We start from the raw sequence: 23,561 nt of genomic DNA on the forward strand, positions 1-23,561 counted from the left end.
TCCTCATCCCCAATTGTTTATCTCACCCTCTCCCCCCAGTGTTTCTCTCTCTCTCTCCCCAGTGTTTCTCTCTCTCTCCCCGCAATGTTTCTCTCTCTATCTTCCCCCAGTGTTTCTCTCTCTCTCTCCCCCCCAGTGTTTTTCTCACTCACTATCTTACCCCCAGTGTTTCTCTCTCTTCCCCCCAGTGTTTCTCTCTCTTCCCCCAGTGTTTCTCTGTCTTCCCCCCAGTTTTCTCTCTCTTCCCACCAGTGTTTCTCTCTCTTCCCCCCAGTGTTTCTCTCTCTCTCTCTTTCCCCCCCAGTTTTTAGCTCTCTCTCCCCCCAGTGTTTCTCTCTCTTCCCCCCAGTGTTTCTCCCTCTTACCACCAGTGTTTCTCTCTCTTCCCCCCAGTGTTTCTCTCTCTTCCCCCCAGTGTTTCTCTCTCTTACCCCCAGTGTTTCTCACTCTTCCCCCCGGTGTTTCTCTCTCTTCCCCCAGTGTTTCTCTGTCTTCCCCCCAGTTTTTCTCTCTCTTCCCACCAGTGTTTCTCTCTCTTCCCCCCAGTGTTTCTCTCTCTCTCTCTTTCCCCCCCAGTTTTTAGCTCTCTCTCCCCCCAGTGTTTCTCTCTCTTCCCCCCAGCGTTTCTCCCTCTTACCACCAGTGTTTCTCTCTCTTCCCCCCAGTGTTTCTCTCTCTTCCCCCCAGTGTTTCTCTCTCTTTACCCCAGTGTTTCTCTCTCTACCCCCCAGTGATTCTTTCTCTTCCCCCCAGAGTTTCTCACTCGTCTACCCAGTGTTTCTCACTCGTCACCAAAGTGTTTCTCTCTCATTCTACCCCCAGTGTTTCTCTCTCTCTCCCCCCAGTGTTTCTCTCTCTCTCTCACCCCAGTGTATTTCTCTCTCTCTCTCTCCCCCCCCCCAGTGTTGATCTCTCTCTCTCCTCCCCAGTGTTTCTCTCTCGCTCTCTCTCTCCCCAGTGTTTCTCTCTCTCTTTCCTCCCAGTGTTTCTCTCTCTCTCTCCCCCAGTGTTTCTCTCTCTCTCCCCCCAGTGTTTCTCTCTCTCTCTCTCTCCCCCCAGTGTTTCTCTCTCTCGCCCCCCAGTATTTTTCTCTCTCTCTCCCCTCAGTGTTTCTCTCTCTCCCCCCAAGTTTTCTCTCTCTCTCCCGCCAGTGTTTCTCTCTCTCTCTCTCTCCCCAGTGTTTACCTCTCTCTCCCCCAGTGTTTCACTCTCTCTCCCCCCAGTGTTTCTCTGTCTCTCCCTCCAGTGTTTCTATCACACTCTCCCCGCATTGTTTCCCTCACCCTCTCCCCCCAATGTTTCTCTCACCCTCTCCCCCCATTGTTTCTCTCACCCTCTCCCCCCAGTATTTCTCTCCCCCTCTCCCCCCAGTGTTTCTCTCACCCTCGCCCACCAGTGTTTCTCTCACTCTCTCCACCCAGTGTTTCTCTCTATCTCCCCCCAAGTGTTTCTCTCTCACTCCCCCCTGCAGTGTTTCTCTCTCTCTCTTCCCCCCAGTGTTTCTCTCTCTTCCCCCCAGTGTTTCTCTCTCTTCCTCCCAGTGCTTCACTCCCTTCCCCCCAGTGTTTCTCTCTCTTCCCCCCAGTGTTTCTCTCTCTTCCCCCCAGTGTTTCTCTTTTTCCCCCCCAGTGTTTCTCTATCTTCCCCCCAGTGTTTGTCTCTCTTCTCCCCAGTCTCTCTCTCTGTCTCCCCCCCAGTGTTTCTCTCACTCTCTCCCCCCAGTGTTTATCTCTCTCTCCCCCCAAGTGTTTCTCTCTCTCTCTCCCCCCAGTGTTTCTCTCTCTCTCCCCCCAGTGTCTCTCTCCCTCTCTCCCCCCAGTTTTTCTCTCTGTCTTTCCCGCCAGTGTTTCTCTCTCTCTCTCCCTCTCCACCCAGTGTTTATCTCTCTCTCCCTCCAGCGTTTATCTCTCGCTCCACCCCAGTGTTTCTCTCTCTCTTTCTCTCTCCCCAGTGTTTCTCTCTCTCTCTCTCCCCCCAGTGTTTCTCTCGCTATCCCCCCTGTGTTTCTCTCTCTCTCTCCCCCCAGTGTTTCTCTCTCTCTCCCCCCAGTGTTTCTCTCTCTCTCCCCCCATTGTTTCTCTCTCTCTCTCCAGCCAGTTTCTCTCTCTCTCTGCCTCCAGTGCTCTCTCACCCTCTCCCCTAGTGTTTCTCTCACACTCTCCCCCCAGTATTTCTCTCACCCTCTCCCCCCAGTGTTTCTCTCACCCTCTCACCCCATTGTTTGTATCACCCTCTCCCCCCCTTTGTTTCTCTCACTCTCTCCCCGCAGTGTTTATGTCATCCTCTCCTCCAATTGTTTATCTCACCCTCTCCCCCCAGTGTTTCTCTCTCCCTCCCCCCAGTGTTTCTCTCTATCTCCCCCCCAGTGTTTCTCTCTCTCTCTCCCCAGTGTTTCTCTCTCTCTCCCCGCAATGTTTCTCTCTCTATCTTCCCCCAGTGTTTCTCTCGCTCTCTCCCCCCAGTGTTTTTCTCACTCACTCTCTTCCCCCCCAGTTTTTCTCTCTCTTCCCCCCAGTGTTTCTCTCTCTTCGTCCCAGTATTTCTCTCTCTTCCCACCAGTGTTTCTCTCTCTTACCCCCAGTGTTTCTCTCTCTACCCCCCGGTGTTTCTTTCTCTTCCCCCAGTGTTTCTCTGTCTTCCCCACCAGTTTTTCTCTCTGTTCCCCCCAGTGTTTCTCTCTCTTCCCCCCAGTGTTTCTCTCTCTCTCTCTTTCCCCCCCAGTTTTTCTCTCTCTCTCCCCGCAGTGTTTCTCTCTCTTCCCCCCAGTGTTTCTCTCTCTTACCACCAGTGTTTCTCTCTCTTCCCCCAGTGTTTTTCACTCGTCTACACAGTGCTTCTCTCTCGTCACCAAAGTGTTTCTCTCTCATTCTCCCCCCAGTGTTTCTCTCTCTCTCCCCCCAGTGTTTCTCTCTCTCTCTCCCCCCAGTGTATTTCTCTCTCTCTCCCCCCCCCCCCAGTGTTGATCTCTCTCTCTCCTCCCCAGTGTTTCTCTCTCGCTCTCTCTCTCCCCAGTGTTTCTCTCTCTCTTTCCCCCCAGTGTTTCTCTCTCTCTCTCCCCCACTGTTTCTCTCTCTCTCCCCCCAGTGTTTCTCTCTCTCGCTCCCTCCAGTGTTTCTCTCTCTCTCTCACCCCAGTGTTTCTCTCTCTCTCCCCCGAGTGTTTCTCTCTCTCTCTCCCCCCGCAGTGTTTCTCTCTCTCTCCCCCCTCAGTGTTTCTCTCTCTCTCCCCCCACAGTTTCTCTCACTCTCTCCCCCCAGTGTTTCTCTCACCCTCTACCCCCAGTGTTTCTCTCACCCTCTCCCCCCAGTGTTTCTCTCACCCTCACCCCTCAGTGTTTCTCTCACTCTCTCCCCCAGTGTTTCTCTCTCTCCCCCCAGTTTTTCTCTCTCTCTCCCCCCAGTGTTTCTCTCTCTCTCCCCCCATTGTTTCTCTCTCCCTCTCCCACCAGTGTTTCTCTCTCTCTCCCCCCAGTGTTTCTCTCTCTCTCCCTCCAGTGTTTCTCGCACACTCTCCCCCCAGTGTTTCTCTCCCCCTCTCCCCCAAGTGTTTCTCTCACCCTCTCCCCCCAGTGTTTCTCTCACCCTCTCCCCCCAGTGTTTCTCTCACCCTCTTCCCCCAGTGTTTCTCTCACCCTGTCCCCCCAGTGTTTCTCTCACCCTCTTCCCCCAGTGTTTCCCTCACCCTCTCCCCCCAGTGTTTCTCTCACCCTCTCCCCCCTGTGATTCTCTCACCCTCTCCCTGCAGTGTTTCTCTCTCTCTCCCCCCAGTGTTTTTCTCTCTCTTCCCCGCAGTGTTTCTCTCTCTCTCTCCCTCCAGTGTTTCTCTCTCTCTCCCCCCAGTGTTTCTCTCTCTCTCCCCCCAGTGTTTTTCTCTCTCTTCCCCGCAGTGTTTCTCTCTCTCTTTCTCTCCAGTGTTTCTCTGTCTCTCTCTGTCTCTCCCCCCAGTGTTTCTCTCTCTCTCTCCCCCCAGTGTTTCTCTCTCTCACCCCGCTCCCGGTATTTCTCTCCCTCTCCCCCAGTGCTTCTCTCACTCTCTCCCCCAGTGTTTCTCTCACCCTCTCCCCCCAGTGTTTCTCTCACCCTCCTCCCCCACTGTTTCTCTCACCCTGTCCCCCCAGTGTTTCTCTCACCCTCTTCCCCCAGTGTTTCCCTCACCCTCTCCCCCAGTGTGTCTCTCACCCTCTCCCCCCTGTGATTCTCCCTCCCTCTCCCCCCAGTGTTTCTCTCCCCCTCTCCCCCACTGTGTCTCTCACTCTCTCCCCCCAATGTTTCTCTCTCTCTCTCCCTCCAGTGTTTCTCTCTCTCTCCCCCCAGTGTTTTTCTCTCTCTTCCCCACAGTGTTTGTCTCTCTTCCCCCCAGTGTTTCTATCTCTTCCCCCCAGTGTTTCTCTCTATTCCCCCCAGTATTTGTCTCTCTTCTCCCCAGTTTCTCTCTCTCTCTCTCTCCAGTGTTTCTCTGTCTCTCTCTGTCTCTCCCCCCAGTGTTTCTCTCTCTCTCTCCCTCCAGTGTTTCTCTCTCTCTCCCCGCTCCCAGTATTTCTCTCCCTCTCCCCCAGTGTTTCTCTCTCTCTCCCCCCAGTGTTTCTCTCTCTCTCTCCCCCAGTGTTTCTCTCTCTCTCTTCCCCCCAGTGTTTCTCTCTCTTCCCCCTAGTGTTTCTCTCTCTTCCTCCCAGTGTTTGTCTCTCTTCTCCCCAGTTTCTCTCTCTCTCTCCCCAGCGTTTCTCTGTCTCTCTCTGTCTCTCCCCCCAGTGTTTCTCTCCCTCTCTCCCCCCAGTGTTTCTCTCTCTCTCCCCCCCAGTATTTCTCTCCCTCTCCCCCAGTGTTTCTCTCTCTCTCTCTCCCCAGTGTTTCTCTCTCTCTTTCCCCCCAGTGTTTCTCTCTTCCCCCCCCCAGTGTCTCTCTCTCTCTATCCCCCAGTCTTTCTCTACTTCTCTCCCCCCAGTTTTTCACTCTGTCTTTCCCGCCAGTATTTCTCTCTCCCTCCCCAGTGTTTCTCTCTCTCCCCCCAGTGTTTCTCTCTCTCTCTCTCTCCCCCCCCCCCGTTTCTCTCTCTCTCCCCCAGTGTTTTTCTCTCTCTCTCCCCCAGTGATTCTCTCTCTCTCCCCCCAGTGTTTCTCTGTCTCTCCCTCCAGTGTTTCTCTCACACTCTCCCCGCATTGTTTCCCTCCCCCTCTCCCCCCAATGTTTCTCTCACCCTCTCCCCCCAGTGTTTCTCTCACTTTCTCCCCCCATTGTTTCTCTCCCGCTCTCCCCCAGTGTTTCTCTCACCCTCCCCCCACAGTGTTTCTCTCACCCTCTCCCCCCAGTGTTTCTCTCACCCTCTCCCCCAGTGTTTCTCTCACTCTCTCCCCCAGTGTTTCTCTCTATCTCCCCCCAAGTGTTTCTCTCTCACTCCACCCCCAAGTGTTTCTCTCTCTCTCTTCCCCCCAGTGTTTCTCTCTCTTCCCCCCAGTTTTTCTCTCTCTTCCTCCCAGTGCTTCACTCCCTTCCCCCCAGTGTTTCTCTCTCTTCCCCCCAGTGTTTCTCTCTCTTCCCCCCAGTGTTTCTCGCTTTTCCCCCCAGTGTTTCTCTCTCTTCCCCCCAGTGTCTGTCTCTCTTCTCCCCAGTCTCTCTCTCTGTCTCCCCCCCCAGTGTTTCTCTCTCTCTCCCCCCAGTGTTTTTCTCTCTCTCTCCCCCCAGTGTTTCTCTCTCTCTCTCTCTCCCCAGTGTTTCTCTCTCTCTCCCCCCAGTCTTTCTCTCTCACTCTCCCTCCAGTGTTTCTCTCTCTCTCTCCCCACAGTGTTTCTCTCTCTCTCTCCCCCCAGTGTTTCTCTCTCTCTTCCCCCAGTGTTTCTCTCACTCTCTCCCCCCAGTGTTTCTCTCACCCACTCCCCCCAGAGTTTCTCTCACCCTCTCCCCCCAGTGTTTCTCTCACTCTCTCCCCCCAGTGTTTCTCTCTCTCTCTCCCCCCAGTGTTTCTCTCTCTCTCTCGCCCCAGTGTTTCTCTCTCACTCTCTCTCCCCCCAGTGTTTTTCTCCCTCACTCTCTTCCCCCCAGTGTTTCTCTCTCTTCCCCCCAGTGTTTCTCTCATTTCCCCCTGTGTTTCTCTCTCTTCACCCCAGTATTTCTCTCTCATCCCCCAGTGTTTCTCTCTCTTCCCTCCAGTGTTTCTCTCTATTCCCCCTGTGTTTCTCTCTCTTCCCCCCAGTGTTTCTCAATCTTCCTCCCAGTGTTTCACTCTATTCCCCCCAGTGTTTCTCTGTCTTCCCACCAGTGTTTCTCTCTCTCTCCCCCCAGTGTATTTCTCTCTCTCTCTCTCCCCCCCCCCCCCAGTGTTGATCTCTCTCTCTACTCCCCAGTGTCTCTCTCTCGCTCTCTCTCACCCCAGTGTTTCTCTCTCTTTCCCCCCAGTGTTTCTCTCTCTCTCCCCCCAGTGTTTCCCGCTCTCTCCCCCCAGTGTTTCTCTCTCTCTCCCCCCACAGTTTCTCTCACTCTCTCCCCCCGTGTTTCTCTCACCCTCTACCCCCACTGTTTCACTCATCCTCTCCACCCAGTGTTTCTCTCACTCTCTCCACGAGTATTTCTCTCTCTCTCCACCAGTGTTTCTCTATCTCTCTCCCCCAGTGTTTCTCTCTCTCTCCCCCCAGTGTTTCTCTCTCTCTCTCTCCCACCAGTGTTTCTCTCTCTCTCCCACCAGTATTTCTCTCTCTCTCCCTCCAGTGTTTCTCTCACCCTGTCCCCCCAGTGTTTCTCTCACCCTCTTCCCCCAGTGTTTCCCTCACCCTCTCCCCCCAGTGTTTCTCTCCCCCTCTCCCCCCTGTGATTCTCTCACCCTCTCCCTCCAGTGTTTCTCTCTCTCTCCCCCCAGTGTTTTTCTCTCTCTTCCCCGCAGTGTTTCTCTCTCTCTCCCTCCAGTGTTTCTCTCTCTCTCCCCCCAGTGTTTCTCTCTCTCTCCCCCCAGTGTTTTTCTCTCTATTCCACGCAGTGTTTCTCTCTCTCTCTCTCTCCAGTGTTTCTCTGTCTCTCTCTGTCTCTCCCCCCAGTGTTTCTCTCTCTCTCTCCCCCCAGTGTTTCTCTCTCTCACCCCGCTCCCAGTATTTGTCTCCCTCTCCCCCAGTGTTTCTCTCACTCTCTCCCCCAGTGTTTCTCTCTCTCCCCCCCCCCAGTGTTTCTCTCTCTCTCTCTCCCCCCAGTGTTTCTCTCTCTCTCCCCCAGTGTTTCTCTCTCTCTCTCCCACCAGTGTTTCTCTCTCTCTCCCCCCAGTGTTTCTCTCTCTCTCCCTCCAGTGTTTCTCGCACACTCTCCCCCCAGTGTTTCTCTCCCCCTCTCCCCCAAGTGTTTCTCTCACCCTCTCCCCCCAGTGTTTCTCTCACCCTCTCCCCCCAGTGTTTCTCTCACCCTCCTCCCCCAGTGTTTCTCTCACCCTGTCCCCCCAGTGTTTCTCTCACCCTCTTCCCCCAGTGTTTCCCTCACCCTCTCCCCCAGTGTTTCTCTCACCCTCTCCCCCCTGTGATTCTCTCACCCTCTCCCCCCAGTGTGTCTCTCCCCCTCTACCCCACTGTGTCTCTCACTCTCTCCCCCCAATGTTTCTCTCTCTCTCTCCCTCCAGTGTTTCTCTCTCTCTCCCCCCAGTGTTTTTCTCTCTCTTCCCCACAGTGTTTGTCTCTCTTCCCCCCAGTGTTTCTATCTCTTCCCCCCAGTGTTTCTCTCTATTCCCCCCAGTATTTGTCTCTCTTCTCCCCAGTTTCTCTCTCTCTCTCTCCAGTGTTTCTCTGTCTCTCTCTGTCTCTCCCCCCAGTGTTTCTCTCTCTCTCTCCCTCCAGTGTTTCTCTCTCTCTCCCAGCTCCCAGTATTTCTCTCCCTCTCCCCCAGTGTTTCTCTCTCTCTCCCCCCAGTGTTTCTCTCTCTCTCTCCCCCAGTGTTTCTCTCTCTCTCTTCCCCCCAGTGTTTCTCTCTCTTCCCCCTAGTGTTTCTCTCTCTTCCTCCCAGTGTTTGTCTCTCTTCTCCCCAGTTTCTCTCTCTCTCTCTCCCCAGCGTTTCTCTGTCTCTCTCTGTCTCTCCCCCCAGTGTTTCTCTCCCTCTCTCCCCCCAGTGTTTCTCTCTCTCTCCCCCCCAGTATTTCTCTCCCTCTCCCCCAGTGTTTCTCTCTCTCTCTCTCCCCAGTGTTTCTCTCTCTCTTTCCCCCCAGTGTTTCTCTCTCCCCCCCCAGTGTCTCTCTCTCTCTATCCCCCAGTCTTTCTCTACTTCTCTCCCCCCAGTTTTTCACTCTGTCTTTCCCGCCAGTATTTCTCTCTCCCTCCCCAGTGTTTCTCTCTCTCCCCCCAGTGTTTCTCTCTCTCTCTCTCTCCCCCCCCCGTTTCTCTCTCTCTCCCCCCAATGTTTTTCTCTCTCTCTCCCCCAGTGATTCTCTCTCTCTCCCCCCAGTGTTTCTCTGTCTCTCCCTCCAGTGTTTCTCTCACACTCTCCCCGCATTGTTTCCCTCCCCCTCTCCCCCCAATGTTTCTCTCACCCTCTCCCCCCAGTGTTTCTCTCACCTTCTCCCCCCATTGTTTCTCTCCCGCTCTCCCCCAGTGTTTCTCTCACCCTCCCCCCACAGTGTTTCTCTCACCCTCTCCCCCCAGTGTTTCTCTCACCCTCTCCCCCAGTGTTTCTCTCACTCTCTCCCCCAGTGTTTCTCTCTATCTCCCCCCAAGTGTTTCTCTCTCACTCCACCCCCAAGTGTTTCTCTCTCTCTCTTCCCCCCAGTGTTTCTCTCTCTTCCCCCCAGTTTTTCTCTCTCTTCCTCCCAGTGCTTCACTCCCTTCCCCCCAGTGTTTCTCTCTCTTCCCCCCAGTGTTTCTCTCTCTTCCCCCCAGTGTTTCTCGCTTTTCCCCCCAGTGTTTCTCTCTCTTCCCCCCAGTGTCTGTCTCTCTTCTCCCCAGTCTCTCTCTCTGTCTCCCCCCCCCCAGTGTTTCTCTCTCTCTCCCCCCAGTGTTTTTCTCTCTCTCTCCCCCCAGTGTTTCTCTCTCTCTCTCTCTCCCCAGTGTTTCTCTCTCTCTCCCCCCAGTCTTTCTCTCTCACTCTCCCTCCAGTGTTTCTCTCTCTCTCTCCCCACAGTGTTTCTCTCTCTCTCTCCCCCCAGTGTTTCTCTCTCTCTTCCCCCAGTGTTTCTCTCACTCTCTCCCCCCAGTGTTTCTCTCACCCACTCCCCCCAGAGTTTCTCTCACCCTCTCCCCCCAGTGTTTCTCTCACTCTCTCCCCCCAGTGTTTCTCTCTCTCTCTCCCCCCAGTGTTTCTCTCTCTCTCTCGCCCCAGTGTTTCTCTCTCACTCTCTCTCCCCCCAGTGTTTTTCTCCCTCACTCTCTTCCCCCCAGTGTTTCTCTCTCTTCCCCCCAGTGTTTCTCTCATTTCCCCCCTGTGTTTCTCTCTCTTCACCCCAGTATTTCTCTCTCATCCCCCAGTGTTTCTCTCTCTTCCCCCCAGTGTTTCTCAATCTTCCTCCCAGTGTTTCACTCTATTCCCCCCAGTGTTTCTCTGTCTTCCCACCAGTGTTTCTCTCTCTCTCCCCCCAGTGTATTTCTCTCTCTCTCTCTTCCCCCCCCCCCAGTGTTGATCTCTCTCTCTACTCCCCAGTGTCTCTCTCTCGCTCTCTCTCACCCCAGTGTTTCTCTCTCTTTCCCCCCAGTGTTTCTCTCTCTCTCCCCCCAATGTTTCCCTCTCTCTCCCCCCAGTGTTTCTCTCTCTCTCCCCCCACAGTTTCTCTCACTCTCTCCCCCCGTGTTTCTCTCACCCTCTACCCCCACTGTTTCACTCATCCTCTCCACCCAGTGTTTCTCTCACTCTCTCCACGAGTATTTCTCTCTCTCTCCACCAGTGTTTCTCTATCTCTCTCCCCCCAGTGTTTCTCTCTCTCTCTCTCCCACCAGTGTTTCTCTCTCTCTCCCACCAGTATTTCTCTCTCTCTCCCTCCAGTGTTTCTCGCACACTCTCCCCCCAGTGTTTCTCTCCCCTTCTCCCCCCAGTATTTCTCTCACCCTCTCCCCCCAGTGTATCTCTCACCCTCTCCCCCCAGTGTTTCTCTCACCCTCTCCCCCCAGTGTTTCTCTCACCCTGTCCCCCCAGTGTTTCTCTCACCCTCTTCCCCCAGTGTTTCTCTCACCCACTCCCCCCAGTGTTTCTCTCAACCTCTCCCCCCTGTGTTTCTGTCACCCTCTCCCCCCAGTGTTTCTCTCCCCCTCTCCCCCAGTGTGTCTCTCACTCTCTCCCCCCTGTGTTTCTCTCTCTCTCTCCCTCCAGTGTTTCTCTCTCTCTCCCACCAGTGTTTTTCTCTCCCTTCCCCCCAGTGTTTCTCTCCCTTCCCCCAGGGTTTCTCTCTCTTCCCCACAGTGTTTGTCTCTCTACCCCCCAGTGTTTCTCTCAATTCCCCCCAGTGTTTCTCTCTATTCACCCCAGTGTTTGTCTCTCTTCTCCCCAGTTTCTCTCTCTCTCCCCAGTGTTTCTCTGTCTCTCTCTGTCTCTCCCCCAAGTGTTTCTCTCTCTCTCTCCCACCAGTCTTTCTCTCTCTCTCCCCCCCCCCAGTATTTCTCTCCCTCTCCCCCAGTGTTTCTCTCTCTCTCTCTCTCTCCCCAGTGTTTCTCTCTCTCTTTCCCCCCAGTGTTTCTCTCTCTCTCCCCCCAGTGTTTCTCTGTCTATCCCCCCAGTCTTTCTCTCCCTCTCTCCCGCCAGTGTTTCTCTCTCTCTCCCCAGTTTTTCTCTCTCTCTCCCCCCAGTGTTTCTCTCTCTCGCCCCCCAGTGTTTTTCTCTCTCTCTCCACCCAGTGTTTCTCTCTCTCTCCCCACAAGTGTTTCTCTCTCTCTCCCGCCAGTGTTTCTCTCTCTCTCTCTCTCCCCCCAGTGTTTCTCTCTCTCTCCCCCAGTGTTTCACTCTCTCTCTCCCCCCATTGTTTCTCTCTCTCTCTCCCCCAGTGATTCTCTCTCTCTCCCCCCTGTGTTTCTCTGTCTCTCCCTCCAGTTTTTCTCTCACACTCTCCCCGCATTGTTTCCCTCACCCTCTCCCCCCAATGTTTCTCTCACCCTCTCCCCCCAGTGTTTCTCTCACCCTCTCCCCCGAGTGTTTCTCTCACCCTCTCCCCCATTTTTTCTCTCACCCTCACCCCCCAGTGTTTCTCTCACCCTCTCCCCCCAGTGTTTCTCTCACCCACGCCCCCCAGTGTTTCTCTCACCCTCTCCCACAGTGTTTCTCTTCTCCCCAGTTTCTCTCTCTCTCTCTCCCCAGTGTTTCTCTGTCTCTCTCTGTCTCTCCCCCAAGAGTTTCTAACTCTCTCTCCCACCAGTGTTTCTCTCTCTCTCCCCCCCCAGTATTTCTCTCCCTCTCCCCCAGTGTTTCTATCTCTCGCTCTCTCCCCAGTGTTTCTCTCTCTCTTTCCCCCCAGTGTTTCTCTCTCTCTCCCCCCAGTGTTTCTCTCTATCTCCCCCCAAGTGTTTCTCTCTCACTCCCCCCCCCCAGTGTTTCTCTCTCTCTCTTCCCCCCAGTGTTTCTCTCTCTTCCCCCCAGTGTTTCCCTCTCTTCCTCCCAGTGCTTCACTCCCTTCCCCCGAGTGTTTCTCTCTCTTCCCCCCAGTGTTTCTCTCTCTTCCCCCAGTCTTTCTCTCTCTCTCCCCAGTGTTTCTCTCTCTCTCCCCCCAGTGTTTCCCCCTCTCTCTCTCTCTCTCACCCCAGTGTTTCTCTCTCTCTCCCCCCAGTGTTTTTCTCTCTCTCTCCCCCCCAAGTGTTTCTCTCTCTCTCCCCCCAGTGTTTCTCTCTCTCTCTCCCCTCAGTGTTTCTCTCTCTCTCCCCCCAGTGTTTCTCTCTCTCCCCAGTGTTTCTCTCTCTCTCCCCCCATTGTTTCTCTCTCTCTCTCCCTCCAGTGTTTCTCTCTCCCTCCCCCCAGTGTTTGTCGCTCTCTCCCCCCAGAGTTTCTCTCTCTCTCCACACAGTTTTTCTCTCACTCTCTCCCCAGTGTTTCTCTCTCTCTCCCTCCAGTGTTTTTCTCTCTCTCTCCCCCCCAAGTGTTTCTCTCTCTCTCCCCCCAGTGTTTCTCTCTCACTCTCTCCCCCCAGTGTTTCTCTCACCCTCTCCCCCCAGTGTTTCTCTCACCCTCTCCCCCCAGTGTTTCTCTCACCCTCTCCCCCCAGTGTTTCTCTCACCCTCTTCCCCCAGTGTTTCTCTCACCCTCTCCCCCCAGTGCTTCTCTCACCCTCTCCCCCCTGTGTTTCTGTCACCCTCTCCCCCCAGTGTTTCTCTCCCCCTCTCCCCCAGTGTGTCTCTCACTCTCTCCCCCCGTGTTTCTCTCTCTCTCTCCCTCCAATGTTTCTCTCTCTCTCCCACCAGTGTTTTTCTCTCCCTTCCCCCCAGTGTTTCTCTCCCTTCCTCCCAGGGTTTCTCTCTCTTCCCCACAGTGTTTGTCTCTCTACCCCCCAGTGTTTATCTCTCTACCCCCCAGTGTTTCTCTCTATTCACCCCAGTGTTTGTCTCTCTTCTCCCCAGTTTCTCTCTCTCTCTCTCCCCAGTGTTTCTCTGTCTCTCTCTGTCTCTCCCCCAAGTGTTTCTCTCTCTCTCTCCCACCAGTGTTTCTCTCTCTCTACCCCCCCCCCCAGTATTTCTCTCCCTCTCCCCCAGTGTTTCTTTCTCTCGCTCTCTCCCCAGTGTTTCTCTCTCTCTTTCCCCCCAGTGTTTCTCTCTCTCTCTCCCCAGTGTTTCTCTGTCTATCCCCCCAGTCTTTCTCTCCCTCTCTCCCTCCCGTGTTCCTCTCTCTCTCACCCCCAGTGTTTCTCTCTCTATCCCCCCCAGTGGTTCTCTCTCTCTCTCCCCCCAGTGTCTCTCTCTCTATCACCCAGTGTTTCTCTCACTCTCTCCCCAGTGTTTCTCTCTCTCTCTCCCTCCAGTGTTTGTCTCTCTCTCTCCCCCCAGTGTTTCTCTCTCTCTCTCTCCCCCCAGTGTTTCTCTCTCTCGCCCCCCAGTGTTTTTCTCTCTCTCCCCCCAGTGTTTCTCTCTCTCTCCCGCCAGTGTTTCTCTCTCTCTCTCTCTCTCTCCCCCCAGTGTTTCTCTCTCTCTCCCCCAGTGTTTCACTCTCTCTCTCCCCCCAGTGTTTCTCTCTCTCTCTCCCCCAGTGATTCTCTCTCTCTCCCCCCAGTGTTTCTCTGTCTCTCACTCCAGTGTTTCTCTCACACTCTCCCCGCATTGTTTCCCTCACCCTCTCCCCCCAATGTTTCTCTCACCCTCTCCCCCGAGTGTTTCTCTCACCCTCTCCCCCGAGTGTTTCTCTCACCCTCTCCCCCCATTGTTTCCCTCACCCTCTCCCCCCAATGTTTCTCTCACCCTCTCCCCCGAGTGTTTCTCTCACCCTCTCCCCCGAGTGTTTCTCTCACCCTCTCCCCCCAATGTTTCTCTCACCCTCTCCCCGCAGTGTTTCTCTCACCCTCGCCCCCCAGTGTTTCTCTCACTCTCTCCCCCCAGTGTTTCTCTCTATCTCCCCTCAAGTGTTTCTCTCTCACTCCCCCCCCCCAGTGTTTCTCTCTCTCTCTTCCCCCCAGTGTTTCTCTCTCTTCCCCCCAGTGTTTCTCTCTCTTCCCCCCAGTGTTTCTCTTTTCCCCCCCAGTGTTTCTCTCTCTTCCCCCCAGTGTTTCTCTCTCTCTCCCCAGTGTTCCTCTCTCTCTCCCCCCAGTGTTTTTCTCTCTCTCCCCCCCCCAAGTGTTTCTCTCTCTCTCCCCCCAGTGTTTCTCTCTCTCTCTCTCCCCCCAGTGTTTCTCTCCCCACCCCCAGTGTTTCTCTCTCTCTCCCCAGTGTTTCTCTCTCTCTCCCCCCAGTATTTCTCTCTCTCTCCCTCCAGTGTTTCTCTCTCTCTTTTCCCCCTGTGTTTCTCGCTCTCTCCCCCCAGAGTTTCTCTCTCTCCCCCAGTGTTTCTCTCACTCTCTCCCCAGTGTTTCTCTCTCTCTCCCTCCAGTGTTTGTCTCTCTCTCTCCCCCCAGTGTTTCTCTCTCTCTCTTCCCCCAGTGATTCTCTGTCTCTCTCTGTCTCTCCCCCCAGTGTTTCTCTATCTCTCTACCCCCAGTGTTTCAACTGTCTCTCCCCCCAGTGTTTATCTCTCTCTCTCCCCAGTGTTTCTCTCTCTCCCCCCAGTCTTTCTCTCTCTCTCCCCACAGTGTTTCTCTCTCTCTCCCCCCAGTGTTTCTCGCTCTCTCCCCCCAGAGTTTCTCTCTCTCCCCCAGTCTTTCTCTCACTCTCTCCCCAGTGTTTCTCTCTCTCTCCCTCCAGTGTTTGTCTCTCTCTCTCCCCCCAGTGTTTCTCTCTCTTCCCCCAGTGATTCTCTGTCTCTCTATGTCTCTCCCCCCAGTGTTTCTCTCTACCTCGACCCAGTGTTTCAACTGTCTCTCCCCCCAGTGTTTATCTCTCTCTCTCCCCAGTGTTTCTCTCTCTCCCCCCAGTCTTTCTCTCTCACTCTCCCTCCAGTGTTTCTCTCTCTCTCCCCACAGTGTTTCTCTCTCTCTCTCCCCCCAGTGTTTCTCTCTCTCTGCCCTCAGTGTTTCTCTCACTCTCTCCCCCCAGTGTTTCTCTCACCCACTCCCCCAGAGTTTCTCTCACCCTCTCCCCCCAGTGTTCCTCTCACTCTCTCCCCCAGTGTTTCTCTCTCTCTCTCCCCCCAGTCTTTCTCTCTCTCTTCCCCCCAGTGTTTCTCTGTCTTCCCCCCAGTGTTTCTCTATCTTCACCCCAGTATTTCTCTCTCATCCCCCCAGTGTTTCTCTCTCTTCCCCCCAGTGTTTCTCTCTCTTCCCTCCAGTGTTTCTGTCTATTCCCCCTGTGTTTCTCTCTCTTCCCCCCAGTGTTTCTCTCTCTTCCCTCCAGTGTTTCTGTCTATTCCCCCTGTGTTTCTCTCTCTCTCCCCAGTGTTTCTCTCTCTCCCCCCAGTCTTTCTCTCTCACTCTCCCTCCAGTGTTTCTCTCTCTCTCTCCGCAGTGTTTCTCTCTCTCTTTCCCCCCAGTGTTTCTCTCTCTCTCCCCCCAGTGCTTCCCTCTCTCTCCCCCCAGTGCTTCTCTCTCTCCCTCCCCCCTGTGTTTCTCTCTCTCTCTCCCCAGTGTTCATCTCTCTCCCCCCAGTGTTTATCTCTCTCACCCCAGTGTTTATCTATCTCCCCCGCAGTGTTTCTCTCTCTCTCTCAACCCATTGTTTCTCTCTCTCTCCCCCCAGTGTTTCTCTCCCCCAGTGTTTCTCTCACCCTCTCCCCCCAGTATTTCTCTCACCCTCTCCCCCCAGTGTTTCTCTCACCCTCTTCCCCCAGTGTTTCTCTCACCCTCTTCCCCAGTGTTTCTCTCACTCTCTGCCCAGTGTTTCTCTCTCTCTCCCCCCAAGTGTTTCTCTCTCACTCCCCCCCCACCAGTGTTTCTCTCTCTCGCTTCCCCCCAGTGTTTTTCTCACTTCCCCCCAGTGTTTCTCTCTCTTCCTCCCAGTGTTTCACTCCCTTCCCCCCAATGTTTCTCTCTCTTCCCCCCATGTTTTCTCTCTCTTAACCACAGTGTTTCTCTCACTTCCCCCCAGTGTTTCTCTCTCTTCCCCCCAGTGTTTCTCTGTCTTCCCCCCAGTGTTTGTCTCTCTCTCCCCAGTGTTTCACTGTCTCTCTCTGTCTCTCCCCCCAGTGTTTCTCTCTCTCTCTCTCACCAGTGTTTCTCTCTCCCTCTCCCCCCAGTGTTTCTCTCCCTCTCCCCCCAGTGTTTTTCTCTCTCACTCTCTCCACCCAGTGTTTCTCTCTCTCTCCACCAGTGTTTCTCTCTCTCTCTCTCCCCCCAGTGTTTCTCTCTCTCTTTCCCCCCAGTATTTCTCTCTCTCCCCAGTGTTTCTCTCTCTCTCCCCCCAGTGCCTCTCTCTCTCTCTCCCTCCAGAGTTTCTCTCTCTCTATCCCCCCCACTGTTTCTCTCTCTCTTTCCCCCAAGTGTTTCTCTCTCTCTCTCCCCCCAGTGTTTCTCTCACCCACTCCCCCCAGAGTTTCTCTCACCCTCTCCCCCCAGTGTTTCTCTCACTCTCTCCCCCCAGTGTTTCTCTCTCTCTCTCCCGCCAGTCTTTCTCTCTCTCTCCCCCCAGTGATTCTCTCTCACTCTCTCTCCCCCCAGTGTTTTTCTCCCTCACTCTCTTCCCCCCAGTGTTTCTCTCTCTTCCCCCCAGTGTTTCTCTGTCTTCCCCCCAGTGTATCTCTCTCTTCCCTCCAGTGTTTCTGTCTATTCCCCCTGTGTTTCTCTCTCCTCCCCCCAGTGTTACTCAATCTTCCGCCCAGTGTTTCACTCTATTCCCCCCAGTATTTCTCTGTCTTCCCACCAGTGTTTCTCTCTCTTTCCCCCTGTGTTTCTCCCTCTTCCCCCCAGTGTTTCTCTCTCTTCCCCCCAGTTTTTCTCTCTCTTCCCTACAGTGTTTTTCTCTCTTCTCCCCAGTTTCTCTCTCCCTCTCTCTCCCCAGTGTTTCTCTGTCTCCCTCTGTCTCTCCCCCCAGGGTTTCTCTCTCTCTCTCTCCCCAGAATTTCTCTCTCTCTCTCCCCCCAGTGTTTCTCTCTCTCTCCCCCATTGTTTCTCTCTCTCTCTCTCTCTCCGCAGTGTTTCTCTCTCTCTTTCCCCCCAGTGTTTCTCTCTCTCTCGCCCCAGTGTTTCCCTCTCTCTCCCCCCAGTATTTCTCTCTCTCTCCCCCCACCAGTGTTTCTCTCTCTCTCCCCCCAGAGTTTCTCTCTCTCTCTCCCCCCAGTGTTTCTCTCTCTCTCCCCCCAAGTGTTTCTCTCTCACTCCCCCCCCCACCAAGTGTTTCTCTCTCTCGCTTCCCCCCAGTGTTTTTCTCACTTCCCCCCAGTGTTTCTCTCTCTTCCTCCCAGTGTTTCACTCCCTTCCCCCCAATGTTTCTCTCTCTTCCCCCCATGGTTTCTCTCTCTTAACCACAGTGTTTCTCTCTCTTCCCCCCAGTGTTTCTCTCTCTTCCCCCCAGTGTTTGTCTCTCTCTCCCCAGTGTTTCACTGTCTCTCTCTGTCTCTCCCCCCAGTGTTTCTCTCTCTCTCTCCCACCAGTGTTTCTCTCTCCCTCTCCCCCCAGTGTTTCTCTCCCTCTCCCCCCAGTGTTTTTCTCTCTCTCTCTCTCCACCAGTGTTTCTCTCTCTCTCTCTCCCCCCAGTGTTTCTCTCTCTCTTTCCCCCCAGTGTTTCTCTCTCTCCCCAGGGTTTCTCTCTCTCTACCCCCAGTGCTTCTCTCTCTCTCTCCCTCCAGTGTTTCTCTCTCTCTATCCCCCCCACTGTTTCTCTCTCTCTTTCCCCCAAGTGTTTCACTCTCTCTCCCCCAGTGTTTCTCTCTCTCTCTCCCCCCAGTGTTTCTCTCTCTCTCCCCCCAGTGTTTCTCTCACCCTCTCCCCCCAATGTTTCTCTCACCCTCTCCCCCCAGTGTTTCTCTCAGCCTCTCCCCCCAGTGTTTCTCTCACCCTCTCTCCCAGTGTTTCTCTCACTCTCTCCCCCCAGTGTTTCTCTCTCTCTCCCACCAAGTGTTTCTCTCTCTCTCCCCCCGAAGTATTTCTCTCTCTCTCTCCCCCAGTGTTTATCTCTCTCCCTCCAGTGTTTATCTCTCTCCCGCCACAGTGTTTCTCTCACTCTCTCCCCCCAGTGTTTCTCTCACCCTCTCCCCCCAGTGTTTCTCTCACCCTCTCCCCCCAGTGTTTCTCTCTCTTCTCCCCAGCGTTTCTCTCTCTTGCCTCAGTATTTCTCTCTCTTCCCCCCAGTATTTCTCTCTCTTCCCCCCAGTGTTTCTCTCTCTTCCCCCCAGTGTTTCTCTCCCTTCCACATCGTGTTTCTCTCTCTTCCCCCCTGTGTTTCTCTCTCTTCCCCCAGTGTTTCTCTCTCTCTTCCCCCCAGGGTTTCTCTCACTTCCCCCCAGTGTTTCTCCGTCTTCCCAACAGTGTTTCGCTCTCTTCCCCCCGGTTTATCTCTCTCTCTCTCTCTCTCCCCAGTGTTTCTCTGTCTCTCTCTGTCTCTCCCACAAGTGTTTCTCTCTCTCTCTCTCCCCAGTGTTTCTCACTCTCTCTCCACCCAGTGTTTCTCTCTCTCACCCCCAGTGTTTCTCTCTCTCTCTCTCCCCCCAGTGTTTCTCTCTCTGTTTCCCCCCAGTGTTTCTCTCTCTCTCCCCAGTGTTTCTCTCTCTCTCCCCCCAGTGCTTCTCTCTCTCTCTCCCTCAGTGTTTCTCTCTCTCTCTCCCCCCAGTGTTTCACTCACTCTCTCCCCCAGTGTTTCTCTAACCCTCTCCCCCCAGTGTTTCTCTCTCCCTCTCCCCCCAGTGTTTCTCTCTCCCTCACCCCACAGTGTTTCTCTCACTCTCTCCCCCAGTGTTTCTCGCTCACTCCCCCAGTGTTTCTCTCCCTCCCCCCTGTGTTTCTCTCTCTCTCTCCCCAGTGTTCATCTCTCTCCCCCCAGTGTTTATCTCTCTCACCCCAGTGTTTATCTATCTCCCCGCAGTGTTTCTCTCTCTCTCTCAACCCATTGTTTCTCTCTCTCCCCCCCCAGTGTTCTCTCTCTCTCTCCCCCCAGTGTTTCTCTCCCCCAGTGTTTCTCTCACCCTCTCCCCCAGTATTTCTCTCACCCTCTCCCCAGTGTTTCTCTCACTCTCTGCCCAGTGTTTCACTCTCTCTCTCCCCCCAGTGTTTCTCTCTCTCTCCCCCCAAGTGTTTCTCTCTCACTCCCCCCCCCACCAAGTGTTTCTCTCTCTCTCGCTTCCCCCCAGTGTTTTTCTCACTTCCCCCCAGTGTTTCTCTCTCTTCCTCCCAGTGTTTCACTCCCTTCCCCCCAATGTTTCTCTCTTCCCCCCATTGTTTCTCTCTCTTACCCCAGACTTTCTCTCTCTTCCCCCCAGTCTTTCTCTCTCTTCCCCAATGGTTTCTCTCTCTTAACCACAGTCGTTTCTCTCTCTTCCCCCAGTGCTTCTCTCTCTTCCCCCAGTGTTTCTCTGTCTTCCCCCCAGTGTTTGTCTCTCTCTCCCCAGTGTTCACTGTCTCTCTCTGTCTCTCCCCCAGTGTTTTCTCTCTCTCTCTCCACCAGTGTTTCTCTCTCCCTCTCCCCCCAGTGTTTCTCTCCCTCTCCCCTATGTTTTTCTCTCTCACTCTCTCAACCAGTGTTTCTCTCTCTCACTCACCAGTGTTTCGTCTCTCTCTCTCTCCCCCCAGTGTGTCTCTCTCTCTCCCAGTGTTTCTCTCTCTCCCCCAGTGCTTCTCTCTCCCTCTCTCCTCCAGTGTTTCTCTCTCTCTATCGCCCCCACTGTTTCTCACTCTCTCTCCCCCAAGTGTTTCACTCTCTCTCTCCCCCCAGTGTTTCTCTCTCTCTCTCCCCCCCAGTTTTTCTCTACCCCAGTGTTTCTCTCACTCTCTCACCCCAGTGTTTCTCTCGCCCTCTCCCCCCAGTGTTTCTCTCACCCTCTCCCCCAGTGTTTCTCTCACCCTCCCCACCAGAATTTCTCTCTCTCTCTCCCCCCAGTGTTTCTCTTTCGCCCCCAGGGTCTCTCTCTCTCTCTCTCTCCCCAGTGTTTCTCTCTCTCTTTCCCCCCAGTGTTTCTCTCTATCTCCCCCCAGTGTTTCTCTCACCCTCCCCCCAGTGTTTCTCTCCCTCTCTCCCCACCAGAATTTCTCTCTCTCTCCCCCCCCGCCAGTGTTTCTCTTCTCTCCCCCAGTGTCTCTCTCTCTCTCTCTCTCTCCCAGTGTTTCTCTCTCTCTCTCTTCCCCCCAGTGTTTCTCTCTATCTCCCCTCAGTGTTTCCCTCTCTCTCCCCCCAGTGTTTCTCTCTCTGCTCCCCACAGAGTTTCTCTCTCTCTCCCCCCCAGTGTTTCTCTCTCTCCCCCAGAGTTTCTCTCTCTCTCTCTCCCCCAGTGTTTCTCTCACCCTCTACCCCCAGTGTTTCTCTCACCCTCTCCCCCAGTGTCTCTCTCACCCTCACCCCCAGTGTTCTCTCACTCTCTCCCCCAGTGTTTCTCTCTCTCTCCCCCAGTGTTTCTCTCTCTCCCCCCCCCCCCCAGTGTTTCTCTCTCTCTCCCCCCAGTGTTTCTCTCTCTCTCTCCCCCCAGTGTTTCTCTCTCTCACCGCCCAGTGTTTCTCTCTCTCTCCCCCAGTGTTTCTCTCACTCTCTCACCCCAGTGTTTCTCTCGCCCTCTCCCCCCAGTGTTTCTCTCACCCTCTCCCCCAGTGTTTCTCTCACCCTCCCCCCAGTGTTTCCCTCTCTCTCTCCCCCCAGAATTTCTCTCTCTCTCTCCCCCAGTGTTTCTCTCTCTCTCCCCAGTGTTTCTCTCTCTCTCTCTCTCTCTCTCTCTCCCAGTGTTTCTATCTCTCTTTCCCCCCAGTGTTTCTCTCTATCTCCCCCCAGTGTTTCCCTCTCTCCCCCCCCCCCCAGTGTTTCTCTCTCTCTCCCACAGAGTTTCTCTACTCTCTCCCCCCAGTGTTTCTCTCACCCTCACCACCCAGTGTTTCTCTCACTCTCTCCCCCAGTGTTTCTCTCTCTCTCCCCCCAGTGTTTCTCTCTCTCTCTCACCCCCAATGTTTCTCTCTCTCTCCCCCCAGTGTTTCTCTCTCTCTCTCCCCCCAGTGTTTCTCTCTCTCTCCCCCCAGTGTTTCTCTCTCTCTCCCTCCAGTGTTTCTCGCACACTCTCCCCCCAGGTGTATCTCTCCCCCTCTCTCTCCACAGTGTTTCTCTCACCCTCTCCCCCCAGTGTTTCTCCTCACGCCTCCCCCCAGTGTTTCTCTCACCCTCGTCCCCGCCAGTTGTTTCGCTCCCCCTCTCCCCCCCAGTGTTTCTCTCACCTCCTCTCACCCAGTGTTTCTCTCACCCTCTCTCCCAGTGTTCTCTCACTCTCTCCCCCCATTGTTCTCTCTCTCTCTCCACCAAGTGTTTCTCTCTCTCCCCCCAAGTGTTTCTCTCTCTCTCTCCCCACAGTGTTTATCTCTCTCCCCCCAGTGTTTATCTCTCTCCCGCCGGTCTTGCTCTCAGTCTCTCACTCTCCCCCAGTGTTTCTCTCACCTCTCCCCCCAGTGTTTCTCTCACCCTCTCCCCCCAGTGTTTCTCTCACCCTCTCCCCCCAGTTTTACTCTCTCTTCTCCCAGTGTTTCTCTCTCTTGCCCCAGTATGTTCTCTCTCTTCCTCCCAGTGTTTCTCTCTCTCTCCCCCAGTGTTTCTCTCTCTCTCCTCCCCCCCCAGTGTTTCTCTCTCTCCCCCAGAGTTTTTCTCTCTCTCTCCCCCCAGTGTTTCTCTCACCTCTACCCCCAGTGTTTCTCTCTCACCCTATCCCCCCAGTGTTTCTCTCACCCTCACCCCCCAGTGTTTCTCTCACTCTCTCCCCCCAGTGTTTCTCTCACCCTCACCCCCCAGTGTTTCTCTCACTCTCTCGCCCAGTGTTTCTCTCTCTCGTCCCCCAGTGTTTCTCTCTCTCTCACTCATCCCCCCCCAGTGTTTCTCTCTCTCGTGTGTTCTCCCTCCCAGTGTTCTCTCTCTCTCCCACCAGTGTTTCTCTCTCTCTCCCCCAGTGTTTCTCTCTCTCTCCTCCAGTGTTTCTCGCACACTCGCCCCCAGTGTATCTCTCCCCCTCTCTCCACAGTGTTTCTCTCACCCTCTCCCCCAGTGTTTCTCTCACCCCTCTCCCCCAGTGTTTCTCTCACCCTCTCCCCCAGTGTTTCTCTCACCCACTCCCCCAGTGTTTCTCTCACCCTCTCCACCCAGTATTTCTCTCACCCTCTCTCCCAGTGTTTCTCTCACTCTCTCCCCCCAGTGTTTCTCTCTGTCTCCCACCAAGTGTTTCTCTCCCTCTCCCCCCCAAGTGTTTCTCTCTCTCTCTCCCCCAGTGTTTATCTCTCTCCCCCCAGTGTTTATCTCTCTCCCGCCGCAGTGTTTCTCTCACTCTCTCCCCCCAGTGTTTCTCTCACACTCTCCCCCCAGTGTTTCTCTCACCCTCTCCCCCCAGTGTTTCTCTCACCCTCTCCCCCCAGTTTTTCTCTCTCTTCTCCCCAGTGTTTCTCTCTCTTGCCCCAGTATTTCTCTCTCTTCCCCGCAGTATTTCTCTCTCTCTTCCCCCCAGTGTTCTCTCTCTTCCACCAGTGTTTCTCTCCCTTCCTCATCGTGTTTCTCTCTCTTCCCCCCTGTGTTTCTCTCTCTTCCCCCAGTTTTTCTCAATCTTCATCCCAGTGTTTCATTCTATTACCCCCAGTGTTTCTCTCTCTTCCCCCAGTGTTTCTCTCTCTTACCCCCAGTGTTTCTGTCTCTCCCCCCAGTGTTTCTCTCTCTTACCCCCAGTGTTTCTGTCTCTCCCCCCCAGTGTTTCTCTCTCTCTCCCCCCAGTGTTTCTCTCTCTCCCCCCCAAGTGTTTCTCTCTCTCTCTCCCCAGTGTTTATCTCTCTCCCCCCAGTGTTTATCTCTCTCCCGCCGCAGTGTTTCTCTCACTCTCTCCCCCAAGTGTTCTCATCACCCTCTCCCCCCAGTGTTTCTCTCACCCTCTCCCCCCAGTGTTTCTCTCACCCTCTCCCCCCAGTTTTACTCTCTCTTCTCCCCCAGTGTTTCTCTCTCTCTTGCCCCAGACTCTCTCTTCCTCCCAGTGTTTCTCTCTCTCTCCCCCCAGTGTTTCTCTCTCTCTCCCCCCCCCCAGTGTTTCTCTCTCTCCCCCCCAGAGTTTTTTTCTCTCTCTCCCCCCAGTGTTTCTCTCACCCTCTACCCCCAGTGTTTCTCTCACCCTCTCCCCCCAGTGTTTCTCTCACCCTCACCCCCCAGTGTTTCTCTCACTCTCTCCCCCCAGTGTTTCTCTCACCCTCACCCCCCAGTGTTTCTCTCACTCTCTCCCCCAGTGTTTCTCTCTCTCTCCCCCCAGTGTTTCTCTCTCTCTCTCCCCCCCAGTGTTTCTCTCTCTCTCCCCCCAGTGTTTCTCTCTCTCTCTCTCCCCCCAGTGTTTCTCTCTCTCTCCCCCCAGTGTTTCTCTCTCTCTCCCCTCCAGTGTTTCTCGCACACTCTCCCCCCAGTGTATCTCTCCCCCTCTCTCCACAGTGTTTCTCTCCCCCTCTCCCCCAGTGTTTCTCTCACCCTCTCCCCCCAGTGTTTCTCTCACCCTCTCCCCCCAGTGTTTCTCTCACCCACTCCCCCCAGTGTTTCTCTCACCCTCTCCACCCAGTATTTCTCTCACCCTCTCTCCCAGTGTTTCTCTCACTCTCTCCCCCCAGTGTTTCTCTCTCTCTCCCACCAAGTGTTTCTCTCTCTCTCCCCCCCAAGTGTTTCTCTCTCTCTCTCCCCCAGTGTTTATCTCTCTCCCCCCAGTGTTTATCTCTCTCCCGCCGCAGTGTTTCTCTCACTCTCTCCCCCCAGTGTTTCTCTCACACTCTCCCCCCAGTGTTTCTCTCACCCTCTCCCCCCAGTGTTTCTCTCACCCTCTCCCCCCAGTTTTTCTCTCTCTTCTCCCCAGTGTTTCTCTCTCTTGCCCCAGTATTTCTCTCTCTTCCCCGCAGTATTTCTCTCTCTCCCCCCCAGTGTTTCTCTCTCTCTCCCCCCAGTGTTTCTCTCTCTCTCTCCCCCCAGTGTTTCTCTCTCTCTCCCCCCAGTGTTTCTCTCT

The sequence above is a fragment of the Heptranchias perlo genome, chromosome 17 (assembly GCF_035084215.1).
Source record: "Heptranchias perlo isolate sHepPer1 chromosome 17, sHepPer1.hap1, whole genome shotgun sequence".
Lineage (NCBI taxonomy): Eukaryota > Metazoa > Chordata > Chondrichthyes > Hexanchiformes > Hexanchidae > Heptranchias > Heptranchias perlo.